The sequence below is a fragment of the Camelus ferus genome, chromosome 6 (genome assembly GCF_009834535.1).
Source record: "Camelus ferus isolate YT-003-E chromosome 6, BCGSAC_Cfer_1.0, whole genome shotgun sequence".
NCBI lineage: Eukaryota > Metazoa > Chordata > Mammalia > Artiodactyla > Camelidae > Camelus > Camelus ferus.
In genome coordinates, this window is record NC_045701.1 from 58199835 (window position 1) to 58216575 (window position 16741).

Sequence of the window (16741 nt, forward strand, 5' to 3'; positions counted from 1 at the left end):
TCAACATAACATTGACAGCCTCCTCTGTTTGTCTTGGCTGATTGATTTTCCTGGGTACCATTAGAGCATTAGCCTTCACCTGTCCTAGTTGGGTTATTTGGTTTGTAATGGCCTGGAATGCTCTTCCACTTACCCTTTTGGAAGAGGTTAAGTTAGAACCCAGGCCTTGCCCATAAATGATCCTGTTAGTTACAATGTCTTGCCTTTATATACAACCCTAGCAAATAGGAAATGACAAAAAGGCACTGAATGCCTTTTTCTAGGGAAGCAAAAATTCATTACCTCAGTCCAGGAAGCTAAAAGAGAAAGGACAACATTTTGTATATATTTTTTACAGGTATAACATGTGTAAGTTATTATGTGGAATACTAGAAAAGCAGAGTAGAGTTTTTTTGGTGGCATGTTTGTTTTTATATGAGAGTATTCGTAGATATCCTAGAACAGAAGTTGGCAAACTATGATCCATGGACCAAAATGGCCCTCTGCCTGTTTTATTTTAAAGAAAAGAAAAAAAAAGAGAAAAAAAAAAGATATTGACCACAGTCAGGCTGCTTTGTTTACACACCATATAGGACTCCTTTCATGCTACAGCAGCTAAGTTGAGTAAATGAAACAGAGACCTTGTGGCCCACAAAGCCTAAGATATTTGTTCTCTGGCCCTTTACAGAAGAAGTGTACCAAATCTTGTGTACTTAAAATAGGAAGATGCTTCCACAGATTCTCTGTTGGTTTGCCTGATACGTTTTGCATATCTGGTACCAGAATAGCAGCCATAGTACAATGTCCTGGGGCAACCTGTCCGTTGTTATTTCCCCGTTGTCCTCAGATGTATACGTGAGGGCCTTTATACTGATTTAATAGTATGTTTTGTTCTTTGGTTTAAAAAAAAATCCAGCCCCTATGGATATAAATGCCAGATTTCCTGAGAAGCATAAAAAGACCAGAAACTGGCAGAGGCTACAATGATCATTGTGTTGAATCAGTGTGATCATTATTTGTCCTGAGGCTTCCTAGGTGTTTTGAAAATGTCTGCTTATTGCAATTTAGCTTTTCATGTTAGAACATAGGTGAGGATTTTCATTCTCCTCAGCCACAGAGAAAGCAGAGAATTTATAGTGAGTGGTTCTACAGCCTCCCTCCTCACCCATGCCTAAGGCTATAAAAACATATTTAGAAGTATTCTTCAGGCAAACAAGATTCTTGACATGAATAGGGCCTAAAAATGTTATTATCTTCTACAAGATAACTTGATAAGAGGGTACTTTAAGAGAGTGCTTTATATTTGCTCCCTAGCATTTTTTAGTGATTGTGGGATTTATGGTGATAGGTAAGGAAAGTCTGTTAAACTAAACCAGACAGCCTAAGGAGAGAACCACAGATAGTAGAAACAAGAATATCGCTGTGAAAGAAAAGACAAACTCTCCAAAAAGGTTTTATTGTTCCATTGCATCCAGTAAATGAAAACACACAAATGCCTCAAATATAGCATTAAAAAGATGATGCAGAAAAACAAACCTTGAGTTATACAAAAGCACCCTGAAAATGTGTGAAGATAATGTCTTGCTTGGAAATTATCCTTTAAGTGAACAGCTAAGTACAAAGTTACTTCAGATCGCCCTCAACCTAAAATGCCTGCCTTACTAACAAAGTAATTCTTTTTCTTACATAAGTGCCCCCACCTACTCTGTGGAATTCCCTTTGCGGCCATTAAGAGAAAAAGCTGGAACTATTTCGAGAACTTGTAGGCTATAAAAGCAAAAAGTTCTAAAACTTTGAAAAAAATGACAGCTTGAACAGGGAGTTGGTTTGGGTGTGTAAGTTTAGATTATGACCCTATTCCATCCAGAACAACATGGAATGCTGGGCCCAGATTTAGGGAAGCGGTGCAGCCCAATTCTAAGACAAGGATGTGAGAATCTGTGTTTTACGGAGGAAGAGAACCAAAATACAGGTACATCATAGGGCTGGTTAAAGAAGGAGGAAGAATCTATATATAAAACCGTTGAGGAGTAAGAATGGAGACCAGAAATGAGCAGAGGCATGAAGTGGTGGGCGGGGTTTGGTAGAGACGTGTCTGGGGACAGATGAAAGTTGGGAGATGCTGCTACAGATGGACACTTTTGTTGAAGTGTCTGTAGCCACAATTGGGAATATCCCAAAGCTGTTCATATTGTCCCAGTCAAGGTCCAGTCAACAGTCAGAAACCACCACCACTTATTTTAACAGAAACAAAACCAAAAAACCAAACCAAACAAACAAAAACCTTAGTATGAAGAACTAACTAGATACTGATGAACTGAAAAGGTAAAAACAGAACATGAGTTATCAAAAATTTGGCAACTGATGAAAACAGCTACTACTTCTGAGTCTCTGGGAGCTAAAGGAAGGGGGCCCTGGTGAAGGGGCCCTATGGGACTGAAAACTCAGACCTCTGTGGCGGGAGTTGTGTTAGTCCTCTCAGACTGTCATGAAACAACGCCAGACTTAAACATGATGTTGTGGAGGCAGGAGTTCAAGATCCAGGGGACAGCATGGTCGGTTTCTGGTGAGAGCTATCTTTTGGCTTACAGATAGCCACCTTCTCACCATGTGCTCACATGGCTTTCCTGGGGGGTTGCTAGTGAAGAGGGAGAGAGAGATTCAAATTAGGGCCCCATCTTTATGACTGCATTTAACCTTTATCTCCTAAAAGCCCAAACTCCAAGTACAGTTACGTGAGGAGTTATGACATCAACCTGTGATTTTTGGGTGGACACAGTTCAGTCTGTCGTAGGGATGCCAGCTGGCCTGGTGCTGGTGCAGCTGAAGTGGGGAGAAGTGCGGCAGGTCTATGAGTGCTGACACACTGCAAACTGGGCTCAGTCACCGCTCCTGGAAGGACCTGCCAGTGTCAGAGGAAGAAGCAAAGCTGGGGAACAGGAACAGGAATAGCAGCCTTCCTCCTCATATGTTCTACTCTCTCTCCAGAACCCCCTGGCAAAGGAGAATGTAGTTTGCCGAGTCCTATCTCCAACATCACAAAGCAGAGCATGAAAGGGAGAAACTGCAACTGAGAGGCAAGTTCTAAGTAACTAGCATTGAGTGCCATGGCAAAGACTGCCGGTTGCTTATTTTTAAAGTGTGTTCTTCCTTTCATTCTTAGTAATAGAACCCTAAATTAATTTGGAAGGCAAGATTCATTTAAAAGATGTTTCTCAGACTTCCTTGCAGCTGGATATGTTCACGGACTATATTTTAACTAAGAAATGTGAGTGAAATTATAATGTGGGTCTTCCAGGAAATTTTGGGGGGTTTTGTTTTTCGTTTTGTTTCTTTACTCCTCTTTCATCATGCTGCTCAGAATATGGATATGATGGCTGGTGCTCCATCAGCCATATTGGACCATGAGGGCAAGAACTACTCTCAAGGTGGCAAATGAGTTGTGGACTTTGGCGGTTTTGTGAAGTAACCATACTAGTCCTGGATTGCTAACTTCCAGATTCCTTTTACATGTACAAGAGAGATTAAATTCTATCTTTAGGACTTTTCTGATATATGCAGCCCAAGCTAATTCTAAGAGTGGGACACTAAGCTGGCTTGGACACGTGGATACACCTTGTTTAAAAGGCATTCATCCCATTTCAAACTATTTTCCCTCATGGTACTGTAAATTTTAGTTGACTCTGTTATTAAAAGAATTACTGAAAATCCCTTTATTTAGATATTGAATTAGATTAGAAATGTTTCTCACTTAAAAGTATCAATATTTCTATGAGGATTAAGGGAACATGAACCATCCCTAGCTTATAATAGATTTTTTGAATCAGACTGTTGTTTCCTAACCCCTAGCCAAGATTAATGACACCGAAGATTTCAGTGCCTTATGGAAATTGTTACTAATTCTTACAGCAAACCTATAAGAAAATGTATTATTGTCCCCATTTTGCATGCAAGGAAACTGAGGCCCAGAAAAGCTGAGTTATGTAGCTGAGCATCCACTGTGAGTAGGTGGTGCTAGGGATTTGAAACACTCTTTTCACTATACTACGCCGGCACCAACCAGACTAGTCATAATTCAATTATATTGTGGATTACCTGCACTTAGTGAGTGAACATGGGAAACTAACCACTATTTATAGCACCATTTATGTGGAAGAATAAATTTCAAACCACCAGTTGGGGACTGTCCATATTATTACAAAAAAGCCACCAAAATATTTTCAATAAAAATTGCAGAATATGTGGCTAGTTGTTGAATAAGCAATGCAGAGTGTTCAATTATAAGTTTCATGTCTAGATTAAGCAGGGACTTTTCCGCTGCAAGTATAACCACTTTAAAATTTATCACCACAGCTCAGCCGTAGCTGAATTTCTCTGTAAGCCACAGGGTCAGTGCACAGTGGCCTTCTGTGGACTCACGGTCACTGCTGCTCCTCTGAGCCTCGGCTGAGGCCTCCATCTGGCTTGGGCTTTGGAGCTTTCCACCCTAGACCTTTGTGACCTTGCCCGAGGCTTTGGCAACTCCTTAGTAGTACTGCAGGCACTCAACTTGCAGCCCCCTTCTACATCCCTTCTTGGGGCAAAAGGAAATCTTTGAATCTTATCTGTGCCTTGTGCAGAATTCAGAGGGGGCCACGGGAGGGGTCTACTGGTCCCAGGCTCTCTCTGCCTGAATACTCAGAACCACCATGTCCATTCTGCTGTCACTCTCCCAGATTGGTGTGAGATGCCTTGTGAGTTAGTCCCTTTGGCACTCAAGGTGGGAGGAGGGGAGCAACGCCCTTTAGCTGCGGAATTTCAAACCTGCCTGGGGGTCTTGGTCTGCCCCTCCCCAACAGGGCTTTCTCCACTGGTTGAGGGGTGGGGGCGAAGATCAGCCTAAGAGCAGGCTAGGAAGGCTTCTCATACGTATCTAGACACTCCTGATTTCTCTCTCTCTCCAGCCTCCCTGCTGCCCAGGAAGGGATCTTATCTCCCTCCTGGGGGGCGAGAAACTGCCGTTAATCCCTATCCCGCACTATTTCCTGCCTGGCTCTGTGCTTGACCCCAGGTGCTGGCTCACTCTTCCATTCAGCCCTTTTAGAAATCAAAACAAAACCACTTCTCACTTATGCACTTAGCTTTCACAAATGAAAAATGCTTTGGTTTTATGCCTGCCATGACTTAAAAAAAAACCACTTAGCAAGTCAGTGGAAGTCTTTGTCTCTGCTGCCCCCTCCCCATGCAGCCACGGATGCCCTGGATCCCGTGTGTGGAGGGCTAGGGGCAACAGGGGTAATTCTCAGAAAGGGAAACCTCTGTTTAAAATCTCCATGTATTATCCCATTACCTCGGTAACAGAAACCAGCTTAAGCTAGGGCCAAGAAAAAGAAAGGAAGTTAGTGGCAGAAACCCCTCTTGGTTTTCTTTGTACCTTGCTGGCCTCCCTTCTCAGTTCTTGCTGGTTCGTCCTGTCTCCCTGGATATAATCATCAGGGAGCCCCAGGGCTGCTACTCTTTTCGATCTGTGCTTCCTGGAGGATTTCTCTCCGACCCAGAGATTTTTAAGTCCAACTGTATGCAAACGACTCCCAAATTCATGCCTCCAATTCAGTGCTCTGACTGCAGCATCATAGTCATACAGCCAACTATCTACTTGGTATTATCCAAGTGACTGTCTAAAAACACTATGGAACTTGACATGTCCAAAACCAAAGTCCTGATTTCTCTAAATCCTCCTCTTTCCCTCTGTTTTCATTGCCTGCCCCTCCAGTTATCAGGCCAAAATCCTACAGTCATCCATTCCTCCTCGTTTATTCACACCTCATATCCAAATCTTAGGTAAGTCCTGTGATCACTCCTGTGAAAATATATCCAGAATCTGTCTACTCCACTCTTACTGTGTTGATTCAAATCCCCATCATCTCAGGGAACTCTAATTCAAAAAGATACATGCATCCCAGTATTCATAGCAGCACTATTTACAATAGCAAGACATGGAAACAACCTAAATGTCCATCAACAAGTGACTAGATAAAGAAGTTTGGTATATTTATACAGTGGTATACTACTCAGCCATAAAAATGAATAAAATAATGCCATTTGCAGCAATATGGATGGACCTGGAGATTGTCATTCTAAGGGAAGTAAGCCAGAAAGAGAAAGAAAAATACCATAGGATATCACTTATGTGTGGAATATTAAAAAAAAAAAAAAGACACAAATGAACTTATTTACAAAACAGAAACAGCTTCACAGACGTAGAAAAACTTATGGTTACGGGGGATGGCAGGGTGGGGGTGGGAAGGGGAAGGGATAAATTGGGAGCTCGGGATTTGCAGATACTAATATATATAAAATAGATAAACAACAAGTTTCTACTGTATAGCAGAGAACTATATTCAATATCTTGTAGTAACCTATAATGAAAAAGAATATGAAAATGAATATATGTATGTATATGTATGACTGAAGCATTATGCTGTACACCAGAAATTGACACAACATTGCAAAGTGACTATACTTCAATTAAAAAAAAACACTGTCATCACCTGATTATGGCAGCTGGCTCCCTCCTTACCCATCTAGAGTTTAGTCACACCATAGTCAAGGTGAGTATCCTAAATGTGATACCTTTCACTTACCGACTGGGATCAAAGCTCTTTAATTGCTTCCTATCTTGCTCAGAGTAAAATCCAAAGTCCGTATCTTTCCTCTCAAGCTTCCCATGGCCTGACCCTTGTCCACTGCCCTGACCTCTCCTCTGGCTCCTCTCTCCTTCGCCTCTCTGCTCCAGAAAACAAGAATCTCCTGCTTCACAGACATGCCAAGCTTCCTCCTCCTCAAGGCTTTTGCATTTGCTGTTTGCTTTTTCTTCAGATATTTGCATGGCATACACCCTACATTCAGGTCTCTGCTCAAATGTCATCTTATAGACATACCTTCCCTTTGCATCCTGTTTCTTCTCCTGATAGCACACTCTCTATTTTCCTAATCCTCTTTGATTCTTTTCCATTCATTATGCTGTATATTTACTGTCTTGTTTATTGTCTTGTCTCCCCCACTCCTGCACAATTCTCACTAGCTTTATGAGAGTAGGGGCTTTATTTCACAGTAATAGCACAGTAATCTCATATTCTTAGCAGTAAGAACTTGTCTAGTATATTATATGCTCAACAAATATTTCTTAAAATAAATAAGAAAAGAAACAGGCAAATAAACAAATTAAGGTGTATCAATTAGACATTGCCTCATGATAGATTACCCCAAACTCTGACTTAAAACTAGCAATGTATTATTATTTGTGCATCTATGAGTCAGATCTGGGCCAGGCTTGGCTGATCTTGGCTAGGTTTGCTCATAAATTTGTGATTGGCTGGCAGACCAAAGAGGGCTGGCAGGAGTAGTACAGCGTCAGTGTTTCACCCACATGTCTGGTGATTGACTGGCTCTTGGCTGGGACTAAGGCAGTGAGTGGGTAACATGTCTCTGATTATCCTAAAGGCCACACTGAACGTATTCTAATCGGAAGCAGGGAAGAGGAAAGAGAGACAGACAGAGTGAGAAACAAAGGATGTGTGGAAACTTGTACATCATTTTTACCACATTCCATTGTTTAATGCAGGTCACAAGGCCATCCCAGATTCAAGAGATAGGGGAATATATTCCACAACCAGGCTTCCTAGGCTTAACATTCAGCTGTGGAACTCACAGACTTTCTCTAGTCTAAATTTCTGACATTACAGTAAGTCTGATTTCAATTCCCAGATTCAGAATCTTGCTATTCAAATTCTAGATTCCAGGAGAAGTAATTGGCCTAGCTTGCTTGGGTCATGAGTTCCTCTTGGTCTTTCCTTGTTCCAGTGACACTGGCTAGAAGGAAGAATTAAATTTATGCCCTTTGGATCAAGGGGCAACTCCCAAAGAGGTGGAAATTATCAAGGAAATTAGAGGACAATCCCCAAAGGATCAATCACAATATCTAAATATAAGTTTTTGAAATCCTAACACTTTAAATGTATTGCCTTTCAAAATTCAGATTTCCATGAAGTATGTGGAAGAGATTTCTGTGGAGAGAACCTTGCTAGGGTGATGTGGTGAATTTAATATAACCTGTAAGAGACACTGAAAATATTTAAATAAATTTAATTACCAGTTAGCCAAAGATGGTTCTAGGCTAACATGGAATAAAGCTGACAGTAGTATTACACATTTCTCTTAATTTTATTTGGATCTATTTGACATCTTTCTCATGTTTTGTTAAATAGGCTTGGTTGAATTTTCCTGCAGTATTGGACTTGGCTTATTGGATTCCGAATTTATGAGGCAAAGAAATGAAGAAAACAATAATGAAAGAAAGATATTAGGTGTCTGAGTTTTCTATTGCTGCTGTAAAAAATTACCATCAATTTAGTGTCTTAAAACATTTATTTTCCTGCAATTCTGGAGGTCAGAAGTCCAAAATGGGTTTCACTGGGCTGAAATCAAGAAGTTGGCAGAATTGAGTTCCTACTTGAGACCCTAAGGGAGAATCCATTTCCTTTCCTTTTTCCAGCTTCAAGAAACTATCTGCATTCCTTGGCTCATGGTCACTTATTCAGATCACTCCAACTTCTGCTTCTGTTGTCATCACATTTCTTTCTCTGACTCTTACTTCATTCTTTCACTTATAAAGGACTCTTATGATTATGTTGGGCTCACTGAGATAATCCAAGATAATCTCCCCGTCTCAAGGTCTTTAATTTGATTACATCTGCAAAGTCCCTTAGCCACAGAAGGTAACATGTTCACAGGTCCCGGAGATTTGGACCTGGACATCTTTGGGGGGCCATTATTCTTCCTACCACACTGAGCAAATATAAAAACCAGACTAATCCATCCTTGGATCATGTAGATTCTACATTTTTCCAAATATAGAAGGGTCTTACTCAGGAGGTCTTTATAGATTATTGGGGTCTTCGACAAATAGGGATTCCACCTATGCATATTTAACTGATTTTCCTCAGATATAGGGATAAACTAGAATTTGTTCATTTGATATTGTTATATTATTGCAGAAATAGTGACGATTCCAAGTATACATTCATCATTTGGGAATTGTTGTGAAACCACTCAATTGCTGTGTGGTTCACAAATTATTCCACAGCATTGGCAGGCTGAATTGCCACTGTTGTCAAGTCTTTAAGACACTCTTTCATTTTTGGCAGAGTGGTTTTGCCTAGCTTTCTTCATTCATCACTGAGCATCGTAATTCTTCATACAGTTTTAACCCTGCGTCTGAATCTTCCCAAGAGACCAGCTCTACACTAGCTCCTCACCAGTGCCTCTGGGCTTCTGCTTCTGGGTTATTATGGAACTCTGTGGGTCCTCAGTAATCCTGCAGACACTCTGTCTGGCTTGAAAATATTCATTGCCATTTAATTCACATTAAATTGGCCCCCGGGTACTAATGTGGCGCTTAGAGGAATCTTGCTAAACTAGTTGACTTTTCACAGAATACCTGCCTTAAATAGAGTCATGTGTTGCAGAGGATCTGGAGAAATTTAGTCCTCCCCTGAGGACTTTGTTCTGCCTTTTAAAATCCACTCTATTTTTTAAGGGCCACCTAGAATCTCACTCTAGGAAATACTCCCGTCAAATTCCCATTCTGCTGATAGGAGCACTTGGTGAGGTTCAAGTGCCAATGATTCCGGTTGCTCAAATTCCAACGTGGAGGCAGGGGGAAGGTTTGGAGGTTGGTTTCCCAAGCAATCCTCTGACTCAGCTGGGTGTCCTACAACTCAACTCAATTCTCAGACACTTTCCACCAAATTCCAATGTAGGGGGAGAGCCTGGAGGGAGGGAGAGAGCGTGCTAGATCCCGCAGGTCGAAGGGCTCAGTCCTACAAGACGGACTTAGTTTCTGCTTTCTGCTGTTTTCACACAGCTAGAAAATGCAGTCTCCTGACTTGAATCCAAGATTTTTTGACTTGAAAATCTCAGCTATATTCTATTTCAACTCCAGGTGAAGCAATGGAATGTTTATATTTCAGCCAAAGTTACCTTGCAGATTGCTACCTGGACTTCTCACTCACCCAGGGAAATTCATTTATCGAAGAGAATATGTGCACTCATAAAATGCATTTGTTTTATACATATATTACTTATTTTGTGTTGTCTTTTCTTCCACACTAGATTATAGTCTGTGAGTAGACATGATGGCTTCCTTTTCTTTAAAGAGTAAATTGCTCCTCACCTGGGAAGTTGCAGAGTAAACACTCCACTTTCTGCTGAAAAATGAAATGAGTAGCATGCACATAAACACAAGCAGTAAGTGTCCTACAGTGCCAATTACATGATTAGGCATAGTTTTCATCTCTGAGGGGCTGCCGGATCAATGAGCAGTGTCAGCTAGGGGACTGCCCTGGCTCACACCTGTTGTCTTCATGTCATTTAGTCCTCCTTTTCACTTGCAAAGGGTTTAGACAATAAATTAAATGATCACCCTAACCCTGTGGGTGCAGGAAAGGGAACCGGAAGTATATGTGCAATGTAGTTGTCATCCCATACTGTCTTACTTCTCTAAATTCTGAATTCTTGTAAGAATTCAAGGGACAGGGTCAGCTTCCGGGGAGAAGGGTCTACACAGTAGAGATGAACCATCTGGACTCCAGCAATGCAGCAGAGATGAGAGCGAAATCTGGGTATGTGCACTGGAGTAGAGTAGGACTGGCCGAATGACTAGCACTCATCACAGATACGATGCGTCTTGGGCAAAACGCTGTTACCATAAGTGACCTTCCCTGAGGATGAAATTAGGAGTCACACTCCAGAACTGGCCAGGCTCTGAGCCTGAAGATTCCAGTCTTGGGTGATTCCAGCTGAGAAGGTCTGGGAAGAAGAGTTACAGAACTAGAGCAGTGATTCTCTAGGGCTCGGGTAGCTGCAGAGATCCAGAACATAGACTCATTTAGAACATTAGCAGATACCATGTGACTCAGTCAGACTGAATAAGTAGCAAGAGTTCACTGATCATTTGCATTCAAATATCATGCGGAGAGAACAAACAAGTACTGATTCTGTCTTACTGTCTCTTTCATAAATCACGGGTAAAGAGATCAGTGACTGTTTGCACTGAACATTCAAACTGCCCACTGAGTTTCCCTCAGAGTTGATACACAGAATAGCACAAGGTTGAAGAGCTTGGGCTCCGAGGAGAGAGACAGACCTAGGTTTGAGCCTCAAACCTGCTGTTTACTAGCTGTGTGACACTGGACAAATAACCCAACCTCAAAGCCTCAGGATCCTCACCTGTGAAATGAGGGGAATCAGAAACGTGACCACATACAGTTGTTGGGAAGATGCAATAAGGTAACAGGGAGCCTACATACAAAGTGTTCAGTAGATGCCAGTTATGTCACTTCCATTAAAGACAACAGTTTCCTCTCTTTACTCAAGTCGATTAGTGTGGTGTCCTGTCTCCAAGGACTTGCCCAGATCCCCTGTGCCCCTCCATTGCATGTGATACGAAGGTCCCTTAGACATGGCAGCTCCTGTCGTGATCTGAGGCTCTGAGCCCTCGGGAAGGACTCGCACTGCCAAACAGCTGGGACGTGTGCTGGGTGTGCATGGGAAGCTGGGAACTGGCCTCAGGGAGAGTTGTTTTGGCGGTAAAGAGGTTGCTATGTGGGCTTTCTCACAGCAGCAATTCACTGATGGCACAGAAGGAGCGTTTTTGTCCACTCCCATTGCAGATACATTCCAGCTGTTTTCCTCTGACTGCTCTTGTTCCCCACCCTGAGATAGCCTGAATATTTCTCCTTAAAAAAGAGAGGAAAATAAAAAGAAAGGAAAGAGGTGATTTTACTCTAGTTACTTCCCAAAAAGTACAGGAGCTGTAACTCACTGCTCATTCACATTACACACTCTCTCCTTTTCTCTCCAAAGCTTGAAGCTCTGGAAGACATGTGGCAAAAGCACCCTGTCAGCCGTGGACTCATGCCACAGCCGCTTCTCCTTGTGACAGCTCCTACAATGCCGCATAATAGTTCCTGTGTGAATATGTATGAGAAAATACTGAAACGATGGCAAGAAAAAAGCAACTGGTCCCCTGCATGAGTCTGTGATGGGTCCCCTTGGACAGAAGCCTCTGCCAGGAGAACTGTAGAGACTGACACTACAATAGGTGAGTGGTACTGAGCTCACAGGTAGGGGTAAGGTGGAATTTCTTTGGCTGTTGCAGCCTTTAGTAACTAGTCTTTCCCATCATCCAATAAGCTAACGATTTCATATCAGATGTATTTATTCTTTAGCTTTGACAACTCAGAGAATAGTCACGAAAAATGCGATCTCAGTGTGCCCTCAGATTCATTTATCTTCCCCTGCTCTGCTCTGGGGCTGACCTCTGCCTACAGGCTGTGATTCCCAGACTCCTGTGTTAGCTGGTTTCTGGCTTTGGCCCAGAACTGGTGAGGGGTTGTGGGTGCAGGACCAGGGAGCTCCCAGGACAGCTCCCTGCTTGGAGTGCTTTCGCCAGCATGGCTGCATCTGCCCTGTGGCTCAGCTCCCCCTGGACAGGGCCACTGAGGTGCCAGCTACTGTCCCGTGACCTTGGCTCTGGCCTCTGGAAACCCCGCTCCCTCCCTACCCCTCTCTCTACCATTGTTCATCACTGGGTTGCCTCGTTAACTCCTGTTTGCCTTCCAGCTCTTTTGTTACCCTTGTACCTAATTCCTGCATTGACTTCCCGTGATTAAAAAATGATAAAGTGGTTTCCTTGTTGGACCCTGACTGCCACATGTAGGCGGTTGGGAGGCAATCAAGCATATTTAAATGCTTTTCAAACAATAAACACAGTGAATGTTTGTTTCTCGGTGACCTTGGAAATAAGGCAACTTAATGCAAACATTTGGAGGCCATTATTCTTAGGCCTCTGCTGTTTGACCAAGTCATTTGAAAGTCAAGGAAAATACACTAGATATGGGATGGGAAAAGATGAAAAGGGCTTCCAGCATCTCCCTTTACTCTGTTCTTCAGAACTCAGGGCCCTTACCACCTCACTTCTTCCTCGCCCTTGCTCTCTGTGGAGGAAAGGAGCAGGGCACGGGCAGATGTGGGCAAAGGGTGTGGAACTGCTTGGGTTCTTTTGTCCTTTTGCCTTGAGGCCCGAGTGACTGAAACAGATCTATTTGTGCCAAGAAAACTATATGTTGCGGTAACCAACCCCCTCTTTTTATTTCTTGGCTTCCTCAGGTCCTCAGTCTATTGGAGACTGAGGTTTTGGTAAAAATGCAGAAACATACTTTCTATTATGATCTGCAGTTTTTCAGAAGAGAACCCTCATAAACGTTCAATACAGCTTTTATACACAGGATGCAGAAAGCGCAGTAAATATACACACAGTCATTTGTGCTTGGCTGCTCTGAAAAGCGTGCTTTAAAAACTAGAATTTCAAAGCAGTCTCCTTGAGGACACGTAACTCCACCTGGGATGTGGGTGGTGTGAGACCCAGTGGCGGCTCAGGCGCTCGCTGTATTGAATTCGTGCACCTTTAGCCACAAGGACAGAATTCACCTCCAACCAACTTCTTAGTATAGTTCCAATAAAATCAGAAGCATCCAGGCCATTTATGAAACAGGGCCTTCATTTATGGAGGAAAAGTGTTACAGAGTGTGACATTCAGCTGCTGAAGAAGCCGTCCTGACTCGTTTGATAGCAACAGCCTTTTGGAATTTTCTGGGGACTTTTACACGTCCACAGACCTTCTCAATGAACAAAATGGTCATATGAGTCGGGTTACCCATATCTGTTAGCAGCAAGAAGCTTATTTCCCCACTTTCTCTAAACATTAATTAATTAATTAATTTAAAAAAGAAATTATCTCAAAGAATCATTTGTGGATTAAAAAAAAAAAGGTTTCTCACCTCATACCTTAAGAGGCACAGAATACCATGCAATTTTAGCAAGGGCTTTTGTAGTTACACTGCTTAGAATTCTTCAGCTAGCAAGATGCTTGTGTGACAGGATGATTTGTCAAGACGTGTTCCCCTTTTCTCTAGTTTCAAGCAGAAAGGCAGTTTTCTGTGTTCTTTTGACACAGGGGATGTTCCTGTCTCATGCCAACAGCCTTACCTCATTAAGCCTTACCTCATTAACGTTTGCATTAAGGTGATTATGTCAGAGGTGGGCGGGGAGGGGCAGAGTAAGTGTGCACTCCTTCAAACTGGCGTATCTACCACTGCGCATCCTCTTTTAAAGTACAGTGGGGAAACAAAGGCAATTCCTGTGACACCGTTCCTGGAACTGCAATGCACAGTAGTAGCTTATTGCGTGGAAACATAAGGGCAAGAAAAGCTGGGTAACTTGCTCAGTGTTACACAGATAGTAAGTGATACAGCTGGGATTTGAGACCTTATAGTAAATTAAAAGTAAATGTGAAATAATCATGTTAGCTCTGATCATTACTATTATTATTATCTCTATGTATTAACCTTGTGATCCTGAGTTTCACCCCTACCACTCACTTTCCCTCGTGTATTCCATGAACATATTAACACTTTGCAGGATGTGGAGAGCTGATATGTGCAGATCGGAAAATCACGCATATTTAAACATAATCACTGAGGGGAGGGTATAGCTCAGTGGTAGAGCGCATGCTTAGCATGCACAAGGGCCTGGGTTCAATCCCCAGTACCTCTTCTAAAAATAAAAAAATAAATTAATTAACCTAATTACCTCCCCCCCAGAATAGTGCTCCTGGACATAATCATTGCTTAAAGTACTCCATCAATTCCGTTCCATTTTCTTGTCTTTATTTCCATCATCAAATAAAGCTACCATAATAGTTTCCTAAGCTACCATCCAAACCTACTGCTTTCTTACTGTCCTCCTCCTTTACCTCCGCCTCCCATTCCCCTGCTCCTTGCCTCTTGCCTCCCCCCACACTTAATTTCTGATGGAGTAAGAGTCCCCTATAACATTGCTTCTGTCATCAACCACCCTGAATTCTTATTGTCATTTGTTTTTTTAACTTGTTTGTTTATAATAGCTTATTTGAGATATAATTCCCATACTGCAAAATCCACCCTTTCAAAGTGTACAATTCAGAGGGGTTTTGTATATTTAGAGTTGTGCGACCATAACCACTATTCAATTTTAGAATATTTTCATCACCCTAAAAGAAACCCCATACAATCCTACATTTTATAAAATATTATGGAGAATATCTGAGAAAATGATGATTGCAATTATGCATGGTTATCAGGTAAGCTACAGGACAAATTCTTTTTAAAACCAAACAGTAGCACTGTTTGTTTATTTAGCAAAACAACCTAGAATGGAAAGCTTAAGTTCATATCCTATGTCCCAGCAGTTCTACCTCCAGTTATACGTGAAATAGAAATGCAAGACTATGGGAACCAGAAGATATATCTAAGAAAGTTCTTAGCAGCATTATTTATGATAGCGTTAAACTGAAAAACAGCCAATGCTCACCAACAATGAAATGGATAGATTGTGATATTGTCATAGATTGACTACAACATAGCAATAAAAATTTTTTTAAAACTACAGCCATATGCACCAGCACATACAAACTTCACAAAACTAATATTGCACCAAAAAGCAGAACATAAATATTATACTATTCCTTTGATATGAAGTTCCTAAACAGGCAAAAAAGAAACTGTAGTGTATTTACTTAGATCCAGTATATACTAGAGTAAAAGTACAAAGGAGAACAAGGAAGTGTTAAGTATAAAAGTCAGTACAGTGATTACCTTTGGTGAGGAGGGAGGTGGCTGTGTTTGGGGTGATTCTGGGGTGCTGTCGCATTTCTTTATCTGGGTAGTGGCTATGTAGGTATGTACATTATGCTGTGTTACTACGCTGTATATTTACATTTTATGGACTTTCCAGTACATGTATTTAAAACATTTCCAAAAATTAAATAACAATAATGAAGGCAGCATGAGGATTCTAGCTGGTTAATCTATACGACTGATAAATGGGCCAACGCTTAACCTGATGATAACACCTGGATGTCAGGGAGGGTGAGGAGATGCCATCAAGGGAGGGCGGGTCTTACAAAGCCAAAGCCACCAAGAAAGGGGTAAAGTGCACTCAGGCCAGTGTTTTCAAGCTGTGCTCCTGAAGCCTGAGGAGCTCCGTAGAGATGCCCAGAGACTGTAGAAAGGAATGGGCGAGGCTTCCAGATTTCCATCCTTGTTTCAAAAGCAGCTCTACTTACATCTGCTTTATAGTCTTTAGCACATAATTTCCCTTGAGGAAAGAGTTCTTGTCTTGAAACCTGTTGCTATTGCGTTTATTAACATTTTAAATGTGCATACTCTTCTGAGGAGTTCTTTCTTGAATTTCTGTTACACAGAAATACTGTAAAATGTACAAATATGTATGTATGATTAGTTATCTAGATTAGTTTTTCTCAACCTTCTAATGGCAAATGACTCCTCTTTATAATGTATTTTTAATGCCTTCTTTACTGTTGAAAAGGAAATTCATCAATAATATAACCTTCTTATACAATTTTATTTTCAGAAACCAATATAATGTTTTAAGTAAAATATGAGGTAGAAATGAAAGAAAAGCAATTTATATATTAATATCTATGATGGTTGATGTTATGAGTCATTTTGACTGGGCCACAGAGTGCCCAGACATTTGGTCAAATGCTACTCTGGATGTGTCTGTGAGGGTGTTTTTGAATAAGATTAACATTTTAATCAGTAGACTAAGTAAAGCAAATCTCTCTCTCTCTAATGTGGGTGGGCCTCAACCAATCAGTTGA

The 16741-nt window shown here is 41.6% G+C and overlaps 1 long non-coding RNA gene across 2 annotated transcripts in view; it reads left to right on the forward strand.

The window, feature by feature from the left end:
- LOC106729754 overlaps positions 1-16741 on the forward strand; it is a 214032-nt gene that overhangs the window by 91110 nt on the left and 106181 nt on the right. For both annotated transcript variants that reach the window (XR_004320728.1, XR_004320727.1), the window contains exon 3: positions 11884-12121. This is a non-coding gene — a long non-coding RNA (uncharacterized LOC106729754). The remainder of the gene's footprint in view (positions 1-11883; positions 12122-16741) is intronic.